Here is a 27,667-nt window from a genome sequence, read left to right on the forward strand (position 1 = left end):
ACCATCTACTGGATCTTTCAATCTGGATATCACAACAACTAAACTCAACACTTCTTTTTAAAAACGACCATCATCATTCCTCCCACAGCATCTCTCTTTACCTCTTCTCCCTCTCCTGTTTCTCATCTTTACTTGTCATTAACATCAATCCAGATACTCAAGCTACGAGCTGAACCATCTATTGCTGGTTTAAGACCAAAAAATTAAATACAATTTAACCTAATAAAAACTTCTCATGAGTATCTCTGACCTATTTCTCTACCGTTTCCCTCATATCCAATCAGTCAAAAAGCCTCAACAATTACATCTTCTTACTGCTCTCTTCTTCTATCCCGTCATTTCCTTTCCTACTCATTATGTTCTCTATTCCTCCAATAGATCTTTCAATTTTACTGGTCTTCTTACTGTATATCTATAATATTACATGTTATAGATATACTATTATACATCTATAATATTATCTCCAGAAACACCTATGCCCGAAACACAAATCAAAACTGAAAAGGTCCCATTAATTATAGAATTAAATCTAAACTACTGGCACAGCATTCAGTAATCTTTATGACTTGGCTAGTCTCCACTGGACTACTTGCCATTTCTTAAACAAATCAAACATGCACTTTCAGACCCTTAACACCTTTGATCGTACTATTCCTTTAATTTGAAATGTTCTTACTGCCATCCCTTTACCTACAGAAATCTATCTCATTCTTGTGACAGTGTCAGAAGACAGAAATCAGTCAGAAGACAGTGTCTTGTGACAGAAATCAGTGTCTCACTTAGGTGCCATCTCCTTGATCCCTTGGTCATAATTAATCTTCTGTCAGCTGATTTGTTACACTTTTTTTTTTTTGGCATTTTTTTCTTATCTGTAATACAATCAGTCATTTTCATATCTGTTTTCTCCACTAAATTTAAAAGTGCTTGCGGATACTGGGGACACTTAAGTCATCGTCACAATTCTCTAGTCTAGCACATGGCATAATGCCTTGAACACAGTAGGCAATGGCAGGTGGGAGATGAGGAAAACAAATCTGTCAAAAGCCCTGCCTACGCGGAAATTCTAAAGTCATAATCCCTTACTGGAGTCTACTTATCTAGCCAAACTGGAGAATGACTTTCACTCTCTAATTCAAGCTATTTCTCAGCTGCACTATCCTCCCACACTGTGGTAGTTATTTATCACTCTTCTCTTCAAGAAATACCTATGCCTCCAGGGACAGCCAAAATTCAACCACCTGACAGATATAAGCTAAAGACCACCTGTGCCCAAAGTGATGTTTTAAAACTAAAAATCACCCAGTATAAAATATCATTTGATTACATCTAAAACAGATAGAAATGTGAGTTCCCTCACTTTAACACCCTAACTTTCTCTAATCTGAACTCCCATAATATCTGCAGTCTATACAACTTGTTGTCACTCAAAGATGATTTGTAAAATGCCTGTTCAGCACCCACCCATTCATGGAAAACACTTAGAGCCTCTCTGTGGGAACTCCTCCCTCAATTCCAACATGAAAACTATCATTTTCCTTCAAAATAATCTGGCCTACTCACGGTTGATCATTTCATGATAAGCACTCTGAACCAAGCTTTTCAAATATTTTTTTCATGCTCACACTAACAAATCTTTTTTCTCTGATAACAAAAGATTTAGGATGCAAGGTCAAAGAAAGAGTTCTTGTTTATTTGTTTGCTACATTTTCCAATATTCTGAAGAGCCCATGTTTAATAAGAAAAAACGAAGCTGAGAAGGCCAAAGAGACGAAGAGATGGAAATGAAGATTCATGGTAGCATTCAAATATCTGGTTTCAGATACTCCCGAGATTCCAGTTGCAAACTATATTTACCTTAGTTTAGTTGTTCATCTCATCCTTTGATAACCTCTAGATCAGACACAGGAGACCCAGTGAAAAGGTCTCTAGGCCCCTTCACAGGTTTAAAAAACTACTGGCCCCTAAAGAACTTCTGTTTTTATAGGTTATAGCTGTCAGTATTTACTGTATTATAAATTATAACTGAGAAAATTTTAAATGTTTACAAATTAATTTAAAAAATAAGACATAATGGAGTAACTGTTAATGCAGATAACATATTCTTCATGTAAAATATATTCTCCAAAAAAATGTATGAGAAGAGTAGCACCAACTTACATTTTTGTACAAATTTTTAGTATCTAACTTAACAGAAGACAGATTTCCTTATCTGTTTCTGCATTCAGTATGTTGCTCTATATTGCTTTGGTTCACAGTATATGAAGAATATTACTTAATACAGTTACTTGTTAGATGAAATGTATAATCTCACCACATCTATAAACATCTGTACTCTATTCCATTAAAATCCACTGGTCTATCATTTACTGATGCTTATCATGAGTTGCAACATGTAGTGGTCATCTGAAAAATATTACTTCACTGAGCTATGCAGATCTTCCAGATATTAACACATTTCATTACAATATCAAAACATCACATTCTTTATATATCACCAGTATGCAGTAAAGCATTAATAACTCAGTAGGGCTAGGTTGTCCACACCTTCGATATTCCAAAGAAAAGGGTTGGCCCTTGCCCATCTCCTAGGAGTTAACCTCTAAGCCACTGAAATATCCTGCTTAATAAAAATATCCTTTGTTTACTGAAAACCTTGAGCCACACCATTCAGATTATACTAACAATGTAATTTATGGTAGGGGCCTTGGTCCATGTAATATCAGTCTGACCTCTGGAGTCAAAACAGATGGAGTTACTAAAGTCATTAATGTGGGCACTTTAGGCCTTAAAATCCCTGGACACCAAGACTGGTGAGTTCTCCAGGTTGGTAATATTTGACATGTGTTGTCACATACTGTTGCTGGGAAGATTAAGCACTGTCCCTATGACTCCCCTGGGAGAGAGCAACTGGAAGCTTGCATCTAGTCTCTGCTGGACTCTGCCCTATGCACCTCTTTTGATTGCTGATTTTAAACTGCAACCTTTTGCTATAATAAACTATTACTGTGAGTATAACAGTTTTGCCATGTTCTGTTAGTCCTTCTAGCAAATCACTGAACCTGAGAGTGGTCTCAGAGACTTCTGACAACCATCAGTCTCATCCAAAAATTCATTAAGTATTTGGGAAGCCCTCAAAGTCACAGTTGCAAATACAAGGCCTCCAAAATTCTAATTTTTGCTTGAAAATTTAAATATTGCCTGAAAGCACCAAATACTGCCAGTTTTTGTTTCCTTGAAGTGACAGGCTCACTTAGTTCTTTTTCAAGAAAATGTCTACCATGTACTGAAGTCTAAATAACCATAGTTTGTCAGTTATTCTTCAAAGTAAAACTAATATACCATAAAAGAAGTGGCTAGTTCAGCTATCAACTCAATAATTGCATTACTACTTTTTCTAAAGACATTGCACTTCAGGATATAGTATGATGTGTTCTTTCAACTCATAAAATGCTAAAAGGACATATACTCAATGATTGCAGCTTAATAAAATTAATAATTTTTACTGTTCTATCAAAGACATTGTTAACTAGAACTGGTTTTTTTTTCCTGCAGCTATGTGGCAGCAAAGAATACAGTAATTACTAGTATAGTTTGATGCATAAATTACTTGATAATGAATTACTTGGTACATTAATGCAATTACTACATTAATTTATACTAAAGCATCAGAAATTTTTGCTTTATACCATAGTGCAAATGTCAAAAAACTGAAAATGGTAAATAATGCATTAATATTAAGAAAATTATTTGACTTTATAGACCTCTTGAAAGGGAGTCAGGAAACCCCATGGTCTAGAACTCTACTGAAGGCTAGAAGAGACTATCAATAGCAGGAAAGCCATTCCAACCACTTTCTTGAACAATCTGAACTAAGTCTGTCAGTGCCTACATGAAAGACGAGATCATCACCAATACTGTAACCAAAATTTTAATTCCTTCCTACTTCTTTATTCAAAGCCTACTTAGCCTCCATTAGTTGTAAATTTTTGGTGGCCATTGTTTTTAAATAAGATCAACTCTGTCACAAAAAATAACTCTGGAAATAAGTTATTTCTAAATAATGTATTAATACAACTCTACAGTCTATTAATATATTTCAAATTTAACATTCTAGCTTTGCATCTTTCTTTGGTTACAAATATTTTGATGATAAATTCCAGTCTCTCTTGATTAGTAATTTTTCTTTAGATGAATCATGCATTTAAGGAATTCTTTTTTAACATTCCTTATTTTCTTCGTGATAGTTTGCTATGATCCTCATCTTTAACACAATTTCAGAAATTATTTAGGCATATCTTACATATAACTTAAAGTTATTCACAAAGAAATCAACCTCAACGGCCAGGCTCAGTGGCTCATGCCTATAATCCCAGCACTTTGGGAGGCTAAGGAGGGCAGATCACCTGAGGTCGCGAGTTCAAGACCAGCCTGACCAACATGATGAAACCCCATCTCTACTGAAAATACAAAATTAGCCAGGCATGGTGGCACATGCCTGTAATCCCAGCTACTCAGGAGGCTGAGGCAGGAGAACTGCTTGAACTCGGGAGGTGAAGGTGAGCCACTATTGTACCACTGCACTCCAGCCTTGGCAACAAGAGTGAAACTCCATATTTAAAAAAAAAAAAAAAAAAAGATAAGAAAAAAAGAAATAAACCTCGAAGTAGTCAATTATTACCTAAATTACCTTCAAAAGCAACAAGCTGCTTGGCAGAAGTCAAGCCCCAGCCAATAACAGAAGTCCTTCCCGTAGTTAAAGCATTACCTCTCCTTCATCTTTTTCCTGGTAAAGCCCTGCCTTCAAGTCACCCAACAAGTAGAAGCTTTCAACTAGCACATACACATAAATCCTAGAAAAGAATCTTATCACATATAAAAATTTAATGTATAATAGAAGGCATACCATAAAAAATATTCAACAAATATTGCTGCGACATTCAGTTCAATGCTTGGAAAGTAATCAACTTAGAATCCCAAACCATGCCAAATTAAATGTCAAACAAGTTAAAGTATTATTTTTTTAATACTATAAAAACTATAGGGGTATGTATAAAATACTGATATATATTATAATCTTTACTTAAAAGCCAAAACAAAAACCAAAGTCAAAGAGATATACAAAGACTGAGATTTTATAGTACAAACCATGGGTGAAAGCAGACAAAATACAAGATGTGTATGTGTTCACATAATACAAGAAAGGATCGTCACTATGGCTGTTTTCAGTATTATAAGATTAGGTAAAACTTATTTAATCACTAGAAATAAGAGTAAATAAATTGTGTACATCCAACAGAAAACTATGTGGCTACTTAAAGGAGTAAAGCAGTTTAAATATTCACAAGTACACAAACACATCGTGTGTATTACCACACACTTATCTTCAAATCTTTGCATAAAAATCTCACTCAATGAGTCCTAATCTTGACCACCCTATTTAAAATGGCAACAACTTCTCTGGTATTGCCAGTGCCCTATTATCCTACCTGATTACATTTTCCTTTTTGCAGTAGCATTTACTGTCTTCCATACTATTTATTTACGTACTTATATTTATTACATGTCTCCTCCCAGCAAAATATAACCTACAGAGCAACAGTTATCTTAACCTGTTTATTCATTTATCCTAAGCATCTAAAATAAAATAGTGCCTAAGACAGGTTCTGGAAATTTCATCTATTAAATAAATAAATATACACAGAAGTAATAAACAATTGACCCTAAAAAGTCTAACTGGGAAACAGAGCCAGTGGCAGAAAGAGATCTTTTTAATTAAAGGGTACCTTTATTTATATGTTGTATTTTTTCCCTGTATGAAAATATACATTGCCTATTAGAAAACTGAACAATCTATGCATTGCTTAAAGACAGGGATACATTCTGAGAAATGTGTCTTTAGGCAATTTCATCACTGTACAGACAACATAAGGTATATGTACACAAATATGGAGCATGCAAAAGTTTTGTGATTAAGGTGATCTAACTGCACTCTATCTGCTTAACAGAAGAGATGCTAAGCCATCCTCTATAGCAAATGATCATTCAGATAACCTATAATATAAAATTGTCAAACGCAATGTCTGACGTTTAACTAAAATGTAACACATGCCAAGAGATAGTATACAAGAAAACAAACAAAGTAAGACAGATCTGGAAATTTCATCCATTAAATAAATCAATTTACACAGTACTAAAAGTAAATAAAGGAAACAAAGATATATAAAACTTCAGAAAAAAGATCAAAAGTTGGTTCCTGGAGAGAAAGAGTTAACATTTTGTTAAGACTGATCAAAGAAGAAAAAGTCACAAATTATCCATTTTGGAGCCACAGGGGAATACAATTTAAAATTATAACCAGAATGCTGTAACTGTTATTCAAGAAAACATAGGAAAAGACAAAATAAAATAAAGACAGAATTTAACCATGAAATTTAAATATTTAAAAAGTAATCAAATTTATAAAATTAAGAGTTAAATATAATATTAACAGCAGATTGGGCATATTTTTAAGAAGCTAATAATTTGAAAAGTTTCATAAAAAATACACTCACTAGAGCATTAAAAAAAAAAAAAAGACAGAGAGAGGACTCAAGATGGCGCTGTGAGAACAACCCAGGATTGAAGCTCTCGCTGGTTGCATGGAGAGGGTGAGTGGGGGACGCATTTCCAGACGGATCTTAGTTGCCCACAGAACGGGGAAATTCCCAGGTATAAAAGAGACGCGGGACGCCAGGCAGAGGTCTTGGCTGGTGTAGCCGGCAACAGGTGTGGCTGCGGCCCGTGCCTGAGCGCAGAGGCGCTACTCAGCACTCCATACAAAAGCGCACTGTTACGGGTGCCCTGTTGAACCGGCAAACTGAGACCTGAGAGGGCTGAATTTGAGACTGAACGGGACATGGACAGTGAGCCAGCCCAGGAAATCCCAGGGACACAGCGTTTGGGGTAGCGCAGTGCGACAAACAAAACGAAGATTCCAAGCACTCCCGGTGAGAAGGTTTTCTTAAAGCGCAGCTCCGTGGGGGAGGGGCGTCCGCCATTACCGAGGCAATCAGCCCCTACTGAGGTACACGCCAATTGCTGACACAGCCTGCCATTGCCGAGGCAACCCAGTACAACAGAGAGACTCCGCCGCAGGGCGTAGCCCACGGCAAGAGGGCAGAGACTGCAGCAGAAGGGCAGAGCCTGCAGCAACAGGGCGAACCTCACACCAGCAGGGCAGAGCCTCGGCAGGCAAATGGTGACTAGACTGCCTCCTAGCTGGGCAGGACAGCGAGGCAGACACTCACAAGGAAAGCCCCACCCGCCCCCCAAGACAGAGCATCTGAGAAAAAAAGGGTTTTTTTTATGAGTTATGTTGCAGCAGAATTAAACAAAGCAGCCTAACAGCCCTGAATGAACAACAGAGCTCACAGCTCAGCACTTGAGCTCCTACAAACTACAGACTGCCTCCTCAAGCACCTTCCTGACCTCTCTATATCCAAAAGACTGACATTTGGCAGTCATCATTCTGGGACAAAGATAGCAGAAAAAGAAACTGGTAGCATCCCTCACTGTTCCGCAGCTGCTACAGGTGCACCTCAGACAAGCAGGGCCTGGAGTGGACCTCAGCAGTCGTACAGCGAAGGGGCTAGACTGGTAGAAGGAAAACCAAGTAACAGAAATACTTCATCATCAACAATCTAGGTGTCCACTCAGAGACCCAATCGAAAAGTCAGCAACTACACAGACGGCAGGTGGATAAATCCACAAAGATGGGAAGAAACCAGTGCAAAAAGGAGGAAAACACCCGAAACCAGAACACCTCGCCACCTAGAAAGGACCAAAACTCCTCACCAGCAAGGGAACAAAGCTGGACGGAGAATGACTGTGACGAAATGACGGAATTAGACTTCAAAAGGTGGATAATGAGAAACTTTTGTGAGCTAAAAGAACATGTTTTAAATCAATGCAAAGAAACTAAGAACCTTGAAAAAAGATTTGAGGAAATGATAACAAGAATGGATACCTTAGAAAGGGATATGAATGAATTAAAGGAGCTGAAAAACACAACACGAGAACTTCAAGAAGCATGCACAAGTTTCAATAGCTGAATTGACCAAGCAGAAGAAAGAATATCAGAAGTCGAAGATCAACTCAATGAAATAAAACGAGAAACCAAGATCAGAGAAAAAACCGCAAAAAGGAATGAACAAAGTCTCCAAGAAACGTGGGACTATGTGAAGAGACCTAACCTACGTTTGATAGGCGTACCAGAATGTGACGAAGAGAATGAATCCAACCTGGAAAATACTCTTCAGGACATTATCCAGGAAAATTTCCCCCACCTAGCAAGAAAGGCCAACACTCAAATGCAGGAAATACAGAGAACACCACAAAGATATTCAGCAAGAAGAGCAACCCCAAGGCACATAGTCGTCAGACTCAACAAGGTTGAAATAAAGGAGAGAATACTAAGGGCAGCCAGGGTGAAAGGTCGGGTCACCCACAAAGGGAAGCCCATCAGACTCACAGCAGATCTCTCGGCAGAAACACTACAAGCCAGAAGAGAGTGGGGGCCAATATTCAACATCCTTAAAGAAAAGAACTTTCAACCCAGAATTTCATATCCAGTCAAACTGAGCTTCAGAAGTGAAGAAAAAATAAAATCCTTTGCGAACAAGCAAGTACCCAGAGATTTTGTCACCACCAGGCCTGCTTTACAAGAGCTCCTGAAAGAGGCACTACACATAGAAAGGAACAACCAGTACCAGCCATTCCAAAATCACACTAAATGCTAAAGAGCATCAACATAATGAAGAATCTACAACAACTAATGGGCAAAACAGCCACTTAGCATCAAAATGGCAGTATCAAATTCACACATAACAATATTAAGCCTAAATGTAAATGGACTAAATGCACCAATCAAAAGACACAGACTGGCAAATTGGATAAAAATCCAAAACCCATCAGTGTGCTGTATCCAGGAAACCCATCTCACATGCAAGGATACACAAAGGCTCAAAATAAAGGGATGGAGGAAGATTTGCCAAGCAAATGGAGAGCAAAAGAAAGCAGGAGTTGCAATTCTCATCTCTAATAAAATAGACTTTAAAGCAACAAAGATCAAAAGAGACAAAGAAGGCTATGACATAATGGTAAAAGGATCGATACAACAAGAAGAGCTAACGATCCTAAACATATATGGACCCAATACAGGAGCACCCAAATACATAAGGCAAGTTCTTAACGACTTACAAAGAGACTTAGACTCCCACACAATAATAGTGGGAGACTTTAACACTCCACTGTCAATATTAGACAGATCAACCAGACAGAAAATCAACAAGGATATCCAGGGCTTGAACTCAGACCTGGAGCAAGCAACCTGATAGACATTTACAGAACTCTCCACCCCAAATCCACAGAATATACATTCTTCTCAGCACCACATCACACCTACTCTAAAATTGACCACATAATTGGAAGTAAAGCACTGCTCAGCAAATGCAAGACAACTGAAATCATAACAAACAGCCTCTCAGACCACAGTGCAATCAAGTTAGAACTCAGAATTCAGAAACCAACCCAGAACCGCACAGCTTCATGGAAACTGAACATCTGGCTCTTGAATGTTGACTGGATAAACAATGAAATGAAGGCAGAAATAAAGAAGTTCTTCGAAACCAATGAGAACGAAGACACAACATGCCAGAATCTCTGGGACACATTTAAAGCAGTCTCTGGAGGAAAGTATATAGCAATAAGTGCCCATATGCGAAGAATGGAGAGATCCAAAATTGACACCCTATCATCAAAATTGAAAGAGCTAGAGAAGCAAGATCAAAAAAACTCAAAACCCAGCAGAAGAAAAGAAATAACTAAGATCAGAGCTGAACTGAAGGAGAATGAGATATGAAAAACCCTCCAAAAAATCAATAAATCCAAGAGCTGGTTTTTTGAAAAGATCAACAAAATTGACAGACCACTAGCAAGATTGATTAAAAACAAAAGAGAGAACAACCAAATAGATGCAATAAAAAATGATAAAGGGGAAATCACCACAGATTCCACAGAAATTCAAACCATCATCAGAGAATATTACAAACAACTCTATGCACATAAACTAGTAAACCTGGAAGAAATGGATAAATTCCTGGACTCCTGTGTCCTCACAAGCCTAAACCAGGAGGAAGCTGAAACTATGAATAGACCGATAACAAGGGCAGAAGTCGAGGCAGCAATTAAGAGCCTACCACACAAAAAAAGCCCAGGTCCAGACGGGTTCACAGCCGAATTCTACCAGACACACGAAGAGGAACTGGTACCATTTCTTCTGAAACTATTCCAAATAATCCAAAAAGAAGGAATCCTTCCCAATTCATTCTATGAGACCAATATCATCCTCATACCAAAACCCGGCAGAGACCCAACAAAAAAAGAAAACTTCAGGCCAATATCCATGATGAACACAGATGCAAAAATCTTTAATAAAATATTGGCAAGCTGATTGCAACAGCAAATCAAAAACCTTATCCATCATGATCAAGTAGGATTCATCCCGGGGATGCAAAGCTGGTTCAACATATGCAAGTCTATAAACGTAATTCACCACATAAACAGAACCAAAAACAAAAACCACATGATTATCTCAATTGATGCAGAGAAGGCATTTGACAAAATTCAACAGCCCTTTATGCTAAAAACCCTCAATAAACTCAGTATTGATGGAACGTATCTCAAAGTAATAAAAGCTATTTATGACAAACCAACAGCCAATATCATACTGAATGGGCAAAAACTGGAAGCATTCCCTTTGAAATCTGGCACTAGACAAGGATGCCCTCTGTCACCACTCCTATTCAATATAGTACTGGAAGTTCTAGCCAGAGCAATCAGGCAAGAAAAAGAAATAAAGGGTATTCAAATAGGAAAGGTGGAAGCCAAATTGTCTCTATTTGCAGACGACATGATAGTATACCTAGAAGACCCCATTGCCTCAGCCCAAAAACTCCTGAAACTGATAAGCAACTCAGCAAAGTCTCGGGATATAAAATCAATGTGCAAAAATCACAAGCCTTCCTCTACACCAATAACAGTCTTAAAGAGAGCCAAATCAAGAACAAACTGCCATTCACAATTGCTACAAAAAGAATAAAATACCTAGGAATACAACTCACAAGGAACGTAAGCGACCTCTTCAAGGAAAACTACAAACCACTGCTCAACGAAATAAGAGAGGACACAAACAGATGGAGAAACATTCCATGTTCATGGTTAGGAAGAATTAATATCGTGAAAATGGCTATACTGCCCAAAGTAATTTACAGAATCAATGCTATCCCCATCAAGCTACCATTGACTTTCTTCACAGAACTGGAGAAAACCACCATGAACTTCATATGGAACCAAACGAGAGCCCGCATAGCCAAGTCAATTCTAAGCAAAAAGAACACAGCGGGGGGCATAACACTACTGGATTCCAAACTATACTACAAGGCTACAGTAATCAAAACAGCATGGTACTGGTACCAAAACAGAGATATAGACCAATGGAACAGAACAGAGGCATCAGAGGCAACACAACATATCTACAACCATACAATCTTGGATAAACCTGACAAAAACAAGCAATGGGGACAGGATTCCCTGTTCAACAAATGGTGCTGGGAAAACTGGCTAGCCATGTGCAGAAAGCAGAAACTGGACCCCTTCCTGACACCTTACACCAAAATTAACTCCAGATGGATTAAAGACTTAAACATAAGACCTGGCACCATAAAAACCCTAGAAGGAAATCTAGGCAAAACCATCCAGGACATAGGAGTAGGCAAGGACTTCATGAACAAAACACCAAAAGCATTGGCAACAAAAGCCAAAATAGACAAATGGGACCTAATCAAACTCCACAGCTTCTGCACAGCAAAAGAAACGGTCTCTAGTGTGAATCGGCAACCAACAGAATGGGAAAAAATTTTTGCAGTTTCCCCATCTGACAAAGGGCTGATATCCAGAATTTACAAAGAACTCAAACAGATTTACAAGAAAAAAACAAACAAGCCCATTCAAAATTGGGCAAAGGATATGAACAGACACTTTATGAAAGAAGACATATATGAGGCCAACAATCATATGAAAAAATGCTCATCGTCACTGGTCATCAGAGAGATGCAAATCAAAACCACACTGAGATACCATCTCACGGCAGTTAGAATGGTGATCATTAAGAAATCTGGAGACAACAGATGCTGGAGAGGATGTGGAGAAAAAGGAACACTTTTACACTGTTGGTGGGAGTGTAAATTAGTTCAACCATTGTGGAAGACAGTGTGGCGATTCCTCAAGGCCTTAGAAATAGAAATTCCATTTGACCCAGCAATCCCATTACTGGGTATATATCCAAAGTACTATAAATCGTTCTACTATAAGGACACATGCACATGAATGTTCACTGCAGCACTGTTTACAATAGCAAAGACCTGGAAACAACCCAAATGCCCATTGATGATAGACTGGTTTGGGAAAATGTGGCACATATACACCATGGAATATTATGCAGCAATCAGAAATGATGAGTTCGTGTCGTTTGTAGGGACATGGATGAATCTGGAGAACATCATTCTCAGCAAACTGACACAAGAGCAGAAAATGAAACACCGCATATTCTCACTCATAGGCGGGTGATGAGAAATGGGAACACATGGACACAGAGAGGGGAGTACTAAACACTGGGGTCTATTGGGGGGAAAAGGGGAGGGCCAGTGGGAGGGAGAGGTGGGGAGGGATAGCCTGGGGAGAAATGCCAAATGGGAGTGAGGGGGAGAAAGCAAACAAAACACACTGCCATGTGTGTGCCTGTGTAACTGTATTGCATGCTCTGCACATGTACCCCAAAACCTAAAATGCAATAAAAAATAAAAAGAAAAATAAAAAAGCAAACAAAGAAAATACAGAAAAGTGGTATCTGTCAAATGGTAATGCAGAAAAAAAGAAAATACAGAAAAGAATACAGAAGATGAATGGACCCAGCAATCCCATTACTGGGTATATACTCAAAGGATTACAAGTCATTCTGTTATAAGACACATGCACAGGTGTGTTCATTGTGGCATTGTTTACGATAGCAAAGACTTGGAACTAACCCAAATGCCCATCAATGATAGACTAGATAAAGAAAATGTGGCACATATACACCATGGAATACTATGCAGCCATAATAAGGATGAGTTCATGTCCTTTGCAGGGACATGGATGAAACTAGAAACCATCATTCTCAGTAAACTGATACAAGAACAGAGAACCAAATAACGCCTGTAATCCCAGCACTCTGGGAGGCCGAGGAAGGTGGAACATTAAGGTCAGGGGTTCGAGACCAGCCTGGCCAACATACTGAAACTCCTGTCACTACTAAAAATAAAAAATTAGCTGGGCATCATGGTGGGCACCCGTAGTCCCAGATACCTGGGAGGCTGAGGCAGAAGAATTGCTTGAACCCGAAAGGCGGAGGTTGCAGTGAGCCAAGATCATACCACTGCACTCCAGTCTGGTGACAGAGTGAGACTCCATCTCAAAAAAAAAAAGAAATTTCCTAACCCCTAAAAAACTCTAAGATTGTCATCTATTTGGAAATATGTCTTCACAATATGCTTGTGAAGAAATCAAATGCAGATAGGTCATATAATAAATTGTGACATGTAGCTGAAGTTAAGCTTAGAGGGAAATCTGTAACCTTAAATGATTATATTAAAAAGAAGACTGAGAAGAATTATTTAAGTATCTACGCAAGAAATTAGAAAAGACAAAAAGGTAAACCTGAAAAGACAGAAAGAAAATAGGACAGAGTTAATGAAATCAAAAACAAAGGTACAACATAAGACTTCAACAAATGAAAAACTGGTTCTTGGGAAGAACAAAATTGGTAGACTAGAGGAAGACTGAACAAATGAAAAAGATCACAAAGTATCAATTTCAGTAGTGAAAAACATATAGGTTTTACTGAAGGAGAATCAGTCATGCTATTATACATTAAGAATTAATGCAAGGATAGACAAATAGAACAATCGGGACAGAGTGAGATGTAACAAACTCACACATCTATTGCCATTGATTCATGACCATGGTAAGCCTTTTTAAAAAGTAGGAGCTTTTCACTTGATGGAAATGGGTCAACTAGATACCCACATTTTTTTAAAATGAATCTTGACCTATTCCTTGCTCCATTCACAAAAATCAATTCCATATGTATATTACGTCTAAAAGAAAAAGATAAAATAATAAAGCTTCTAGAAAAAAATGCAGGCAAATATATTCGTCTCCTTGGAACAGGCAAAGATTTCTCAAACATGACTCAAAAAACCTCAACCTGTATATAATTCAATTTTATTACATAAAACTGAAAAAATCAGCAATAATCTGGGATGTAAGAAGTTAGAATTCTTTTTATTCAGTAAGAGGTAGTTGCGTATTAGGCAGAAAGCAGGCACAAAAAGACATCTAGGATGCTGGTAACATTCTACGGTTCTTTATGCATGGATTACACAGGTACATCCACTTGTTAAAATTCATTGTGCTGAACTCTTAGAACACTATGCTTTATGTGTGTTACACTTCAACTGCAAATAAAATTAATTTCTGGTCAAAAATAAAAGTACAAAATTGAAGATTTCTCTAAGATACATACTCATCAAAGGACTCACAGCCAAGACAGAGAATAAACAGAAATACAAAAAAAAAAGACAAACCAATAGAAAACTGGACAAAAGACTTGAACAGAGGTTACAAAAATGACCAATAAACATGTGAAAAGATACACACTTCCATTAGTTATCACATCAAGAAAATAAAAACTGAAACCATAAGAGCCATTACACCACCAACCCACCGAAATCACTACAATGAAAAGGGTAAACAACAATATTAAGTGTTCACAAGAATATAGAGCAACTAGAATTCTCACACATTGCTACTCAGAATTTAAATGGGTACAAACGCTTTGCAAAACTATTCAGCAATACCTAAGCTTATTATATGGACATCCTATGACCCAGCAATTCTAATTATAGGTTTATAACATAAATGTCTATGTATGTTCATCAAAAGTCATTATCAGAAAATTCATGGTAATGCTATTTGTAATAGTCAAACTGGACACAAGCTAAATGTCATATCCATCACTAATAGAAAAGAATAATATACTGCCGGTATAGTCACAATGTAACACCAGCAATGCAGATGAGTGAAATACTGCTACATGCAACAAAATAAATAAATCTCATAAACATAACAAAGTTAATAAAGTAACACACAAAAGAATAGATACTGGCTGGGTACAGTGGCTCATGCCTGTAACCAGGAGGCTGAGGCAGGCAGATCACCTGAGGTCAGGAGTTCAAGACCAGCCTGACCAACATGGTGAAACCCTGTCTCTACTGAAAATACAGAATTAGCTGAGTGTAGTGGTGCATGCCTGTAATCCCAGCTATTCAAGAGGCTGAGGTAGGAGAATCACCTGAACCCAGGAGGTGGAGGTTGCAGTGAGCTGAGACTGCGCCACTGCACTCCAGTCTGGGCAAAAAGAGAGAAACCCTGTCTCAAAAAAAAAAAAAAAAAAAAGGAATAGATATTAAAGTTGAGTATCCCTCATCTGAAAATTTGAAATCCAAAATGCTCCAAAATTTGATATTGTTAGTACCACCATGACACCCAAAGGAAATGCTTACTGGAGTATTTGGATTTCAGATTAGGGATGCTCAACTGGTATAATGGAAATAAAGTCCAAAAAAAATACAAAATCTGAAACATTTCTGCTCCTAAGCATTAGGGGAAATGCAACCTGTATATGATTCAATTATATCACATAAAATTCAAAAAGTCATTAATAATCTAGGATATAAGAAGTTAAAATTTTGTTTTTTTGGGAAGACGTGGTGTGCGTATTAGGCAGAAAGCAGGCACAAAAAGATATCTAAGATGCTGATTATATTCTGGGGTTCTCTAAGTATGGATTACACAGGTACATCCACTAGTTAAAATTCAATGCACTGAGCACTCAATATACTAAGCTTTATTGTGTTATACTTCAATAAAAAGTATACTCAAGAAAAAAACAGAAAAAACTCTATACTAAAACTTTCATTTCAACACTAAAGGGAGCACGCTTTAAAATATTCATATGTGCATATTATATATAATTGTACATATATATAAAACATTAGTAAAAATTGTATCTGCATTAAAAACCTGAAAACAATGCACTGTCCAGCTGTTACCCTCTCCATCATCTGTTATATTATCTTAGACTTAATCTCCCTTAACCCCCAATACTGCCAAATACTTGCAGAGGCTACAACCGTAATAACTTGAAAACTCACATATGTCCTGTTCAGCAGCCTAAGACTCAGTGGTCGCTACTAACAGCTGAGTCAATGGGTGACTCAGAGCCAGGACTTAGCCCTGCCTCATCTTTTCTGCCTTTCCATGACTAACGTCTCATGCCCACTGAGGTCAGAGACAGGACGGAAATTTATGCATCTGCCTTTTTGGCATATGTAGTTTTATACCTCTCAAGATTTTGTCACCATTTTTTCATTTTCTCTGTTCATTATGTAAATTTTAATCATATACTCATCTTTTAAACTTTTTCAATACAAAACAAATCTGAATATTTTCATATAAAAAGCTCTTGCATCCTCAACTATTACAGGCATTATTCTAAAATTCATTTTAACATCCTTACAACAAAATCATTAAAATTGTAGAAAAGATCTTAAAAATAACTGCATAAGGCTAGGTGTGGTGACTCATGCCTACACTATAATCCCAGAACTTTGGGGGTCCAAGGTGAGTGGATCACCAGAGCAAGAGATAAGAGACCATCCTGGCCAAGGTAAAACCCCTTCTCTACTAAAAATACAAAAATTAGTTGGGCGTGGCAGCACGCGCTACAGTCCCAGCTACTTGTGAGGCTGAGGCAAGAAGATCACTTGAACCTGGGAGGCAGAGGTTGCAACTCCACTGCACTCCACCCTGGCAACAGAATGAGATTCTGTCTCTAAATAAATAAGATTTCATCCAAAACTTTATCATGTTTCAACTATATTTCTGTTATTAGTAAGTAGGATAAGCTTCCCAGCTAAGGACATTTTCCTGTAATCCATCTAAACTCTTTTTAACATTTTTTTGAGACAGCGTCTTGCTAGGTTGCCCGGGCTGGTCTCAAACTCCTGGCCTCAGGCAATCCTCCCACCTCAGCCTCCCAAGTAGCCAGGATTATAGGCAGGAGCCCCGACGCCCAGCTTATGAGACAGATCTTGCTTTGTCAGCCAAGTGAGAATGCAGTGGCAAGATCACAACTCCCTGTAACCTCAACCACTTGGGTCAAGTGATCTCCTACCCCAGCCTCCCAAGCAGCTGGGACCACAGGTGTGCCACCACCATGCCCTATTAAACTTTTTATTTTTATTTTTTGTAGAGACAGGGTCTCCCTATGTTGCTCAGGCTGGTATTAAACTCCTGGGCTCATGGAGTCCTCTCTCCTTTGGCCTCCCGAAGGGCTGGGATTACAGGCATGAGCTGCACTCAGCCCCCAGCTTAACTTTTAATAAGCAACACTAAATATCTATTTTGTTTTATTGGTCATCTCTTGGCCACATATTATAGTGTCCAAAGGAAAAAATTTACAAGAAAACAGTATACTCCTTAGCATTATTGCCTCTATTAACATACCATTTACTTTTGCATACTAATTTATTCTTTCAACATCTATATAGGTTTCTGACTCCTAGAACAATTCACATCAATATCACACCTACCACCAGAAAGCAGGTGTCAAACGTTTGTAAGAACCAGATACAGTGCTCACTTCTGCAGCACTGTAAATACTAACAACTGGAATGATGATAGAGAGAAGATTAACATGAACCCCGCTCAAGGATGACATGCCAATTTGTGAAGCACTCCATATTTTTTAGGCACTCTTACCCCCCACCCCCCACACACAAAAGGTTAACTATGGGAGATGAGGGATATGTTAATTTACTTGGCTATGGTAATTACTTCACTACATATATGCATATCAAAACATTATGTTGTATACCTTACATATAGAAATAAAAAAAAAGAACTATAAACAAACCTTCTATGTAAGTACTTTATTATAGCCTTTTGGTAACTATAAAACATCAGCATCACTGTGAATTAGAAATGGAGAAATGTTACTGTATTTTATAAAAGGAAACAAACATGAGGAACTTAAATTAGCTTTTCCAACACAGTGATTCACTAAAAGCAATAAAAACTACAAACTCAGGTTTTCCAAAGGCTAAACTTGGGTTCTTCCTCTATACTACTCCCACTGTAAGCACCAGGTAGATAGAAACTTAACTACTTGCTATTGCTATGTTTCTCAAAACACACCCTGCAAAGAATGACCACTAGAGATGTAAGTTTAGAAAAAGTAGAGTTAAACAAGAAAGTTTGTTTAGTATATTAATGACTCATAGGACTCCTGTATTTATGCCTAAGTTGCAATTTTTTGAGTGAAAACAATCAGACCTTGGTGATGACCTTGAGCGGGATATAAAGAACTCCCACCTGCTCAGCATTCCATTAATGAACATAGGCATAAATGGGTTAATGTACATGCTGGATTTCTAAGAGCACAGGCCCAGAATGCAGAAGTTCTCAAATTATTTAACTGTCAAAAGGTCACAGAATACCGATTCCTTAAACTGAACAATGCAGTGCACAATTTAGGAAACACTATGACATGCTTATGAAACATGTTAATTGGTTAGTAATTCCCTCTCTTTGTTCAAAACTGTTTTCTTCTGATACAATGTCTACCGCAATTCTCTAGGTTTTGATTAAATATATCAGCAAATATTGAATATAAAGCATCATTTACTTTCAAACATACTAAGGTAAAAACCAAAAATCCAACCTTAATGACTGATTTAAAAGATAGCTTAATATTTACTATTAGGACTAAAAATTATTATCTATCAAATATTATCTTTTGCTATTTTGAAAAAACGCTCCCCTTATTTTGCTGTCCCTTCTAACTACTCATTCTCTGAAAGGATTTAGCCTCCAAATTCTCACAAATCAATCTCTTTTTAACCCCTTTATAACTTGTAACCTAAAACCTGTAAGCCGCTGTCAGTTTCCCGTTCCGTCTTTACATATAAGAACATTAAAAGTCACCACTCCATCCTAACAAGTAAAAAGCTGAACAAACTGAAAAATCAACAGCTCCTGTTAGAGCCTTCAGAGTAGTGAGGTCACAGGACAAACCACTATCCCCCAAAATTGAGAGACAGTCAGGCAGGCAGGCAGGCAGAGAAAAATCACAAGTCATCACAGCAGAAACCCACAAGCAGAAACTTCCCTGGGAACTAGTGCCAGATTAAGAAGGCTTAAACTACTATGACAAATTGCTGGAAAGTCAGTGCAGAAAAATGACTATTAAAAACTTCAGGAAGACCCCGCCATGTGAAGCCCTCACACTTTTGTGAATTTTACCTCCAGGAGCTCTACCAGGCCCTTACAGTAAATATCAGAGAAAAATCTGATATTTGCGCTTCTGGTAGGGGGAAGGAAAAACGAACACTTTTGAAATATGCCAGGGCAATCAGTTCTTAGCAAGGCCTGCCTTGAACAGACACTAATTTACCAGAGCCTAACCTACCTGTGTGTAAAGAAATACTGTGAACAAAACCAGTTCGCTTTAGACTTTCACAATAGGGAAGGGAAATACCAAATTCAAGCCCCTTCTAGCCATTCTGTCCCACCTAAAGGCGACAGGAATAAGGCCGGGAGACTGAAAAACAATGGTTACTTTCACAGTCCAGGAGCACAGGTTAACTAAAAAACTGAGACCTAATTATAATAGGACTATACAATCCTTCCCTTCTAACTACATCACTAAAGGCCTATTTACAGCAGTTCCTTTTACCCAGTACATCATGTATACCTTTCAATAAAAAGTTACAAGACATAATAAAAGGCAAAAAAAAATTTGAAGAGACAAAGAATCAAAAGCAGACATGACAGGAATTCCAGAGTTACCAGAGAGGGAATGTTTTAAAACTATGATTAATATGTTAGGTGCTTTATGTAAAAGGTAGACAATATGCAAATATATAAAAAATGTAAGCAGAGAAATGGCAATTCTAAGAAAGGATAAAAAGATATGTTCGAAATCAAAAGCAATGTAACAGAAATAAAGAATGCCTTTAATGGCTTCATTAGCATACTGGACACAGCTAAAGAAAGCACCTCTGAGCCTAAGGGCCTAACAACAGAAACTACCTCCAAAACTGAAAAACAAAGAAAGAAAGAGAGGAAAAAGAGAGCGCCAAACATTCAAGAACTGTAGGACAACTAAAAACAGGTGTAACTTACATATACTGGTAACAGAAGGAAACAATAATGACTAAGAATCTCCCAGTTCATATCAGACACCAAACCACAGATCCATAAAACTCAGATAACATTAAGATTGGGGCCCCCACAAACCTAAAAAAAAAAAAACTAAGCATATCATGTTCAAGCTACAGAAAATCGAAGATACAGAAACAAATCTTGAAAGAAGCCAGAGGCAAAAAATCTTGCCTACAGCAGACCAGCTTCTCCTCAGAAATAATGCAGAGGAGAGTAGAATGAAATATTGAAGTGTTGAAAGCAGAAAACCATGAACCTAAAAATTTATATCATGTGAAACTATCTTTCTAAAGTGAGAGAAACATTCTCAGCCACAAATTGAAGAGAGATGTTGCCAGCAGACCTGCCTTGCAAGACATATTAAAATAATTTCATGATAGAGAAGGATAATGATATAGGTCAGAAACTCAGAAAGGAAGAACTTGAGAGTGTAAGTGAAGGTAAAATAAAAACTTATTTTTCTTACTTTTAATTCAGCTAAAAGGTAACGGTTTGTTCAAAATAATAGCAATGATGTATATGTGTAAGTGAAATGAATGACAAGACAGAAAAGGACAAAAGAAAAAGCAATGAAACAGGAATACTTTGTTATTATGAAGTACTCACACAACCCATGAAGCAATACAGTATTATTTGACAGTGTGCTTCGATAAACTGTAAATGTATATTGCAAGCTCCAGGGCAAACACTTAAGTTCAAAAAAAATTTTTTAAAAAGGCCAGGCGCAGTGGCTCATGCTCATGGATTCATGCCTGTAATCCCAGCACTTTGGGAGGCCAAGACGGGTAGATCACCTGAGATCATGAGTTCAAGACCAGCCTGGTAAACATAGCAAAATCCCGTCTCTACTAAAAACACAAAAATTAGCCAGGCGCACACCTGTAATCACAGCTGCTTGGGAGGCTGAGGCAGGAGAACAGCTTGAGTCTGGAAGGCAGATGCTGCTGTGAGCCAAGATGATGACACTGCATTCCAGCCTGTATGACAGAGCGAAACTCCATCTCAAGAAAAAAAAAAAAGTGAGGGACAGGCATGGTGGCTCATTCCTGTAATCCCAGCACTTTGAGAGGCCAAGGTGAGTGGATTGCTTTAGCCCAAGAGACCAGCTTGGGCAACACAGTGAGACTCCATCCCCCCCCAAAAAAAAGTTGGGGACAGACGTCAGGGCTCATGCCTATAATCCCAGCACTATGAGAGGCCAAGGTGAGTGGATTGCTGTTAGCCAGGAGTTTGAGGCCAGCCTGGGCAACACGGCAAAACCCTGTCTCTATAGGGGGAAAAAAAAGGCACAAAAATTTGCACCTGTGGTCCCAGTTACTCATGAGGCCAAAGTGGAAAGATCACTTGAACCAGGGAGGTGGAGCTGCAGTGAGACAACCTCATGCCACTGTACTCTAGCCTGGGTGACACAGTGAGACAGTGTTAAGAAAATAAATACATACACACACATACACAAACACAAACTGATGTGCTCAAAAATGAGAGAAAAATAAAATCAAATAAAATACTCAATTAAATCACAAAAGGCAGAAAAGAGCATAATAAAAAGTTACGAAGGAACAGGGTAAAAAAACAAAATAGTAAGATATATGATATTAATTTATATCAATTACCACTTTAAACATCAAGTCTAGGCCGGGCGCGGTGGCTCAAGCCTGTAATCCCAGCACTTTGGGAGGCCGAGGCGGGTGGATCACGAGGTCAACAGATCGAGACCATCCTGGTCAACATGGTGAAACCCCGTCTCTACTAAAAAAATTACAAAAAATTAGCTGGGCACGGTGGCGCGTGCCTGTAATCCCAGCTACTCAGGAGGCTGAGGCAGGAGAATTGCCTGAACCCAGGAGGCGGAGGTTGCGGTGAGCCGAGATTGCGCCATTGCACTCCAGCCTGGGTAACAAGAGCGAAACTCCCTCTCAAAAAAAAAAAAAAAAAAAAATCAAGTCTAATATACCAATTAAAAAACACTGTCACAGTACACCAAAAGAGATCCTACTATATGAACAAGAAACCCATTTTAAATATAAAACACATACAGATTAAAAGCAAAGGGACAGTAAAAGATACACCATGCTAACACTAATCAAAAGAAAGTGAGAGAAGCTATATTAATTTCAGACAAGAGCCAACTCCAGAGCATGAAAAGTTACCAGGAATAAAGAGAGGCATTAAGTAATGATAAAGGGATCAATATCTCAAGAAAACCACTGAAGAGTAAAAATAAACGAAGAAAAAAAAAAACAGAACTTCAAGAGGAATTACATAAATGCATCATTAGAGTTGAGATTTCAACATGTCTCTATCAGAAATGGGCAGATCCGGCCAGCAAAAAAAAAAAAAAATCAGTAAAGATATAGTTTAATTCAGCAGTGCTTTCAATCGACTGGATATAAATCTATAGACTGCTTCATCCAACAACAGCAGAATGCACATTCTTTCCAGGTTTGAATGAGACATTTGCCAACATAGACCACATTCTGGGTAATAACACGCCTTAACAAATTCATAAGTACAGAAATCCTATTCTCAGACCACAGAATTAAAATAGAAATAAATAACAAAAACATAGCAAGAAAATTCCAAAGCACTTCTAAATAAACACATGAATCAAAGAGGAAATGAGAAAGCAATTTTAAAATACTTTAAATTAAAATGAAAATATAAAACACTTGTGGATGAAACAAAAGCAATGCTTAGTTTGAATGCACATGTTAGAAAGATAAAAAAATCAGTAATCAGAGTTTCAGCTGGGAACACTGGCACACACTTGTACTACCAGTTACCTGAAAGGTGGAGCCAGAAAAACTGATAGAATCCAGAAGTTCTGGACTGTTAATATACTATGCCCAGTGAACCTCTATGATTAGTTTGGCATCAATATGGTGACCCCCCTTGAAAGCAGGATACCACCAGGTTGCCTAAGGAGGGGTGAACCAGCCCAGGTTGGAAACAGAGCAGGTCAAAACACAGATCAGTAGTGGGATCACACTTGGGAACAACCACTGCACTCCAGCTTGAGCCACGTATCAAAACCCTGTCTCTTAAGTAAAAATTTTAAATAATAATCATCTAAACATCATACGAAGCAAGAAAAAAAGAGCAAATTATATCCAAGTTAAGCAGATAAAGATAAATACATAAATTACAGCAAAAGTTAATGAAATTGAAAACAAGAAATCAAGTAATTAACAAAGCCAAAAGTAACTTTTTTGAAAAGATCAATAAAACTGATAAGCCTCTAGCCAGACTAAGAAAAAAAGAGAGAAGAAAAATTACTAGTATAAGGAATGAAAGAGAAGATCTTTACTGATCTCTACGGATCCCAAAGCCATTAAAAAGATAATAAACTAATATTGTAAATAAATCTATACCCACAGATTTGCAAATCTAGATGAAATGGAGCAATTCCTTAAAAAACACAATCTGCCAAAACTCAAACAAGAAAAAAACCCCAAATAGACCTATATGTATTAAAGAAACTGCATCAATAACTAACAACTTTCAAAAACAGAGGGAACTACATCCAGATGGGTTCACTGGTGAATTCTAATAATCATATAAAGAAGAAATAATACCAATTCTTTACAATCTCTGTCAGAGACATAGCAGTTACTTCCTAAGTCATTCTGTGAGGACAATATTAACCTAATACCAAAACTAGACAAAGACACTACAGGAAAAGAAAACTACAGACCAATCTCTCCTATGTATATAAATGCCAACATCTTCCACAAAATATTAGCAAATTACTTCCAACAATGTACAAAGAGAATTACATACCATAATCAAGCAGGATTTATCAAGACTGGCTCAACATTTTAAAAAATCATGGTAATCAATTACAACAGGCTAAAGAAGAAAAATCACATGATCATATTAATAGATGCAGAAAATCCATTTGACAGTATCCAACACCCCATCATGATTAACATACTGAGCAAATTAGGATAGAAGGGAACTTCCTCAACTTGATAAAAAAATAATCTACCAAAAAAACCTACAGCTAACACCATAATTAATGGTGAGATTGTCAAAGCTTTCCCACCAAGATGGGGAAAAATGCAAGGATGCCTCCTCTTACCTCTGCTTTTTAAAATCATAGCTAATGCAGTAAAACAGGAAAGAGAAAAAGGTATATTGACTGGAAAAGAAGAAATAATACTGTCTTTGTTCTCAGATGACATGACTATCTAGGTAGAAAATCCAAAGACCTGACCAAAAAAAACCTCATGGAACTAACAAGCAATGTACAAAATGAACAAGTAGAATTTGAAATTTAAAACACATTACCATTCACATTAGCAACCAAAATATGTACAAGACCTACATGAGAAAAACTATAAAACTATGATGGAAGATAACAAAGAACTAAATAAATGGAGAGATACTCCAAGTTAGTGAATAAGACTCATGAACATGTCTGTTCTTCCCAACTTGATGTACAGATTCGGCACAATCCAAATCAAAATCCCGGCACATTATTTTGTGGATATCAACAAACTGACTCAAAAGTTTTTATGGAGACGTAAAAGACCTAGATTCTCCAACATAACATTGAAAGAAAAACGAAGTCGGAGGGATGGCACTACTAGACTTCAAGACTTATTATAATGCTATAGTAACCAAGATAGTGTGTATTTTGGAAAAAAAACAAGTAAGTCAATGGAACAGACAGCAAGCCCAAAAACACACCCAAATAAATATAACCAACTGATCTTTGAAAAAAAAAAAAGAGCAAAGGTAAGATAATGGAGCAAAAACAGACTTAAAGAATGTAAACATTCACCTTACACCCTTCACAAAATTTAACTCAAAATGGATCACAGACCTAAATTAAAATACAAACCTATAAAACTCCTAGACAATAACAAAGAAAATCTAATGACCTTGGATATAGATGACTTCTTAGACACAAAAGTCACAATCCGTGAAAGAAACAACAGATAAACTGGATTTCATTAAAATTAAAGACTTCTGCTCTGCATAAGGTACTGTCAAGAGACACTGAGTCACTGAGGTTTAACTGGGGTCATGGTTCTGCAGGCTATATAGGAAGCATGGTGTCAACTTCTGCTCAGCTTCTGGGTAGGCCTCAGGAAGCTTTTACTCATGGTGAAAGGCAAAGCGGGAGCAAACATATTACATGATGGTGAAAGCAGGAGGAAGAAAGTAGTAAGCAAGGTGCCACACTTCACAACAACTAGACCTTGTAAAAACAAATTCACTATCAAGAGGATAGCAGCGAGCCATGAGGGATCCTCCCCCATGACCCAAACCCCTCTCACCAGGTCCCACCTCCAACATTAGAAATCACATTTCAAAATGAGATTTATTTTTTCTTTCTTTTTTTTTTTTTTTGAGACAGGGTCTCGTCCTGTTGCCTAGGTTGAAGTGCCATGACACAATCACAGCTCACTGCAGCCTTGACCTCCTAGGTTTAAGCGATCCTCCCACCTCAGCCTCCTGAGTAGCTGGGGCCACAGGTGTGCACCACCACCTGGCTAATTTTTTCTTTTTTGTAGAGACAGAGTCTCATCCTGTTGGTCAGGCTGGGTCTCAAACTCCTGGCCTCAAGCAGTCCTCCCACCTCAGCCACCCAAAGTGCCGGGATTATAGGCATGAGTCTTCAGCCTGGCCATAACATGAGATCTAGAAAAGTCATATGTCCAAACCATTATATATCATCATACATGACTAGAAAATGGCATATTCAAACAAGATATCACTATACACCTTTGGCCAGAATCCAAAACCCTGGCAACATCTAATGATGGTAAGAATGTAGAGCAACAGGAACTGTCATTCACTGGGGGTGAGAATGCAAAATGGTGCAGCCACTATGGAATACTGATCGGCAGTTTCTTTCAAAACACGCTTTTACTATACTATTCAGCAATCAGGCTTCTTGGTATTTATCCCAATAAACTGAAAACTTATGGCCACAAAAAAACCTGCACACAAATGTTTAAAAGCACCTTTATTCATAATTGCCCAAATCCATAAACTCCACTAGCTGACCAGATAAATTATGGTACGCTCAGACAGAAAAAGAAATGAGCTATCAAACCATGGAAGGACATGAAAGAATCCCAAATGCATATTAAGTGAAAGAAGCCAATCTGAAAAGGCTACATACTGTACAATTCCATATATACAACGTCCTGGAAAAGGTAAAACTATGGAGACAGTAAAAAGATTAGTGACTGACAGGAGCTAAGGGGGAAGGAAGAATGATCAGGCAAAATACACAGGATTTTTAGGCAATGAAACTATTCTGTATGACACTACACTGTGGGATACATGTCATTAAACATTTGTCAAAACCCACAGAATGTACAATGCCAAGAATAAACCCTAATATATACTATGAACACTGAGTGACAATAATATGTCAATGTAAGTTCATCATGTGAAACAAATGTGCCAGTATGCTAGATGTCAATAGTGGGAGAGAGAGGAGGTAGAATATGGGAACTCTAATTTCCCCTCAGTTTTGCTATAAAGTGAAAACAGTTCTAAAAAAATAAAGTTTATTAATTTTTAAAAAGTGAACTAGAGGAAAAAAAACTTGTGTGCCTATCTAGAAGTACTCACCATCTTACTCAAACTGCATTCCTGTCCCTTATATACCACATTTAACCATTAAATCCAATGTCTTTTTTGATTTTGCATCCTCCTTGTCCTCATTCTCTTGAAAAAAAAACGAAATCACTGTAAAAATACAATACAAATACGTAAAGATGCAAGGGAGAAGGGTTTCACCCAGAACAAGCCATATACTTTGCTAACTGTCAAGGAACGTCATTAAGTACCAAAACCCAAGATGACTTCTCCAGGATATACAACTTAAACTCAAGGAGTCAAGGATTAAAATTTGATGGGATGTAAGGTTGTTGATCCATTCTAGTAAAGCTCACAAGTGACTAATATAGAAACCACAAGGACAATTTATCTATTAACAACAACAAAACTAAGCCAGGCACAGTGGCTCATGCCTGTAATCCCAACACTTTGGGAAACCAAAGAGGGAGTATCAGGCAAGTCCAAGAGTTCAAGACAAGTCTGGGAAATTGGTGAGACCCCATCTATACAAAAAATAAAGCATTCTCTGGGCCTGGTGGTATGCACCTGTAGTCCTACTTAACAGAAAGGCTGAGGTGGGAAGACCACTTGAGCCTGGGAGGTTGGGGCTGCAGTGAACTGTGACTGCACCACTGCACTCCAACCTGACCAATAAAACAAGACC

The 27,667-nt window shown here is 37.8% G+C and overlaps 1 protein-coding gene and 1 non-coding gene across 3 annotated transcripts in view; one reads left to right on the plus strand and one right to left on the minus strand.

The window, feature by feature from the left end:
• The window catches only part of RASA1 (RAS p21 protein activator 1), a 116,755-nt gene that overhangs the window by 74,139 nt on the left and 14,949 nt on the right, over positions 1–27,667 (minus strand). The gene's annotated exons all lie outside the window — the stretch shown is intronic.
• On the plus strand, positions 17,840–17,945 carry LOC118151882 (U6 spliceosomal RNA). The gene has a single exon (XR_004740285.1). It is a non-coding gene; the product is annotated as a U6 spliceosomal RNA (small nuclear RNA).

This window comes from Callithrix jacchus, chromosome 2 (assembly GCF_049354715.1).
Source record: "Callithrix jacchus isolate 240 chromosome 2, calJac240_pri, whole genome shotgun sequence".
Classification (NCBI taxonomy): domain Eukaryota; kingdom Metazoa; phylum Chordata; class Mammalia; order Primates; family Cebidae; genus Callithrix; species Callithrix jacchus.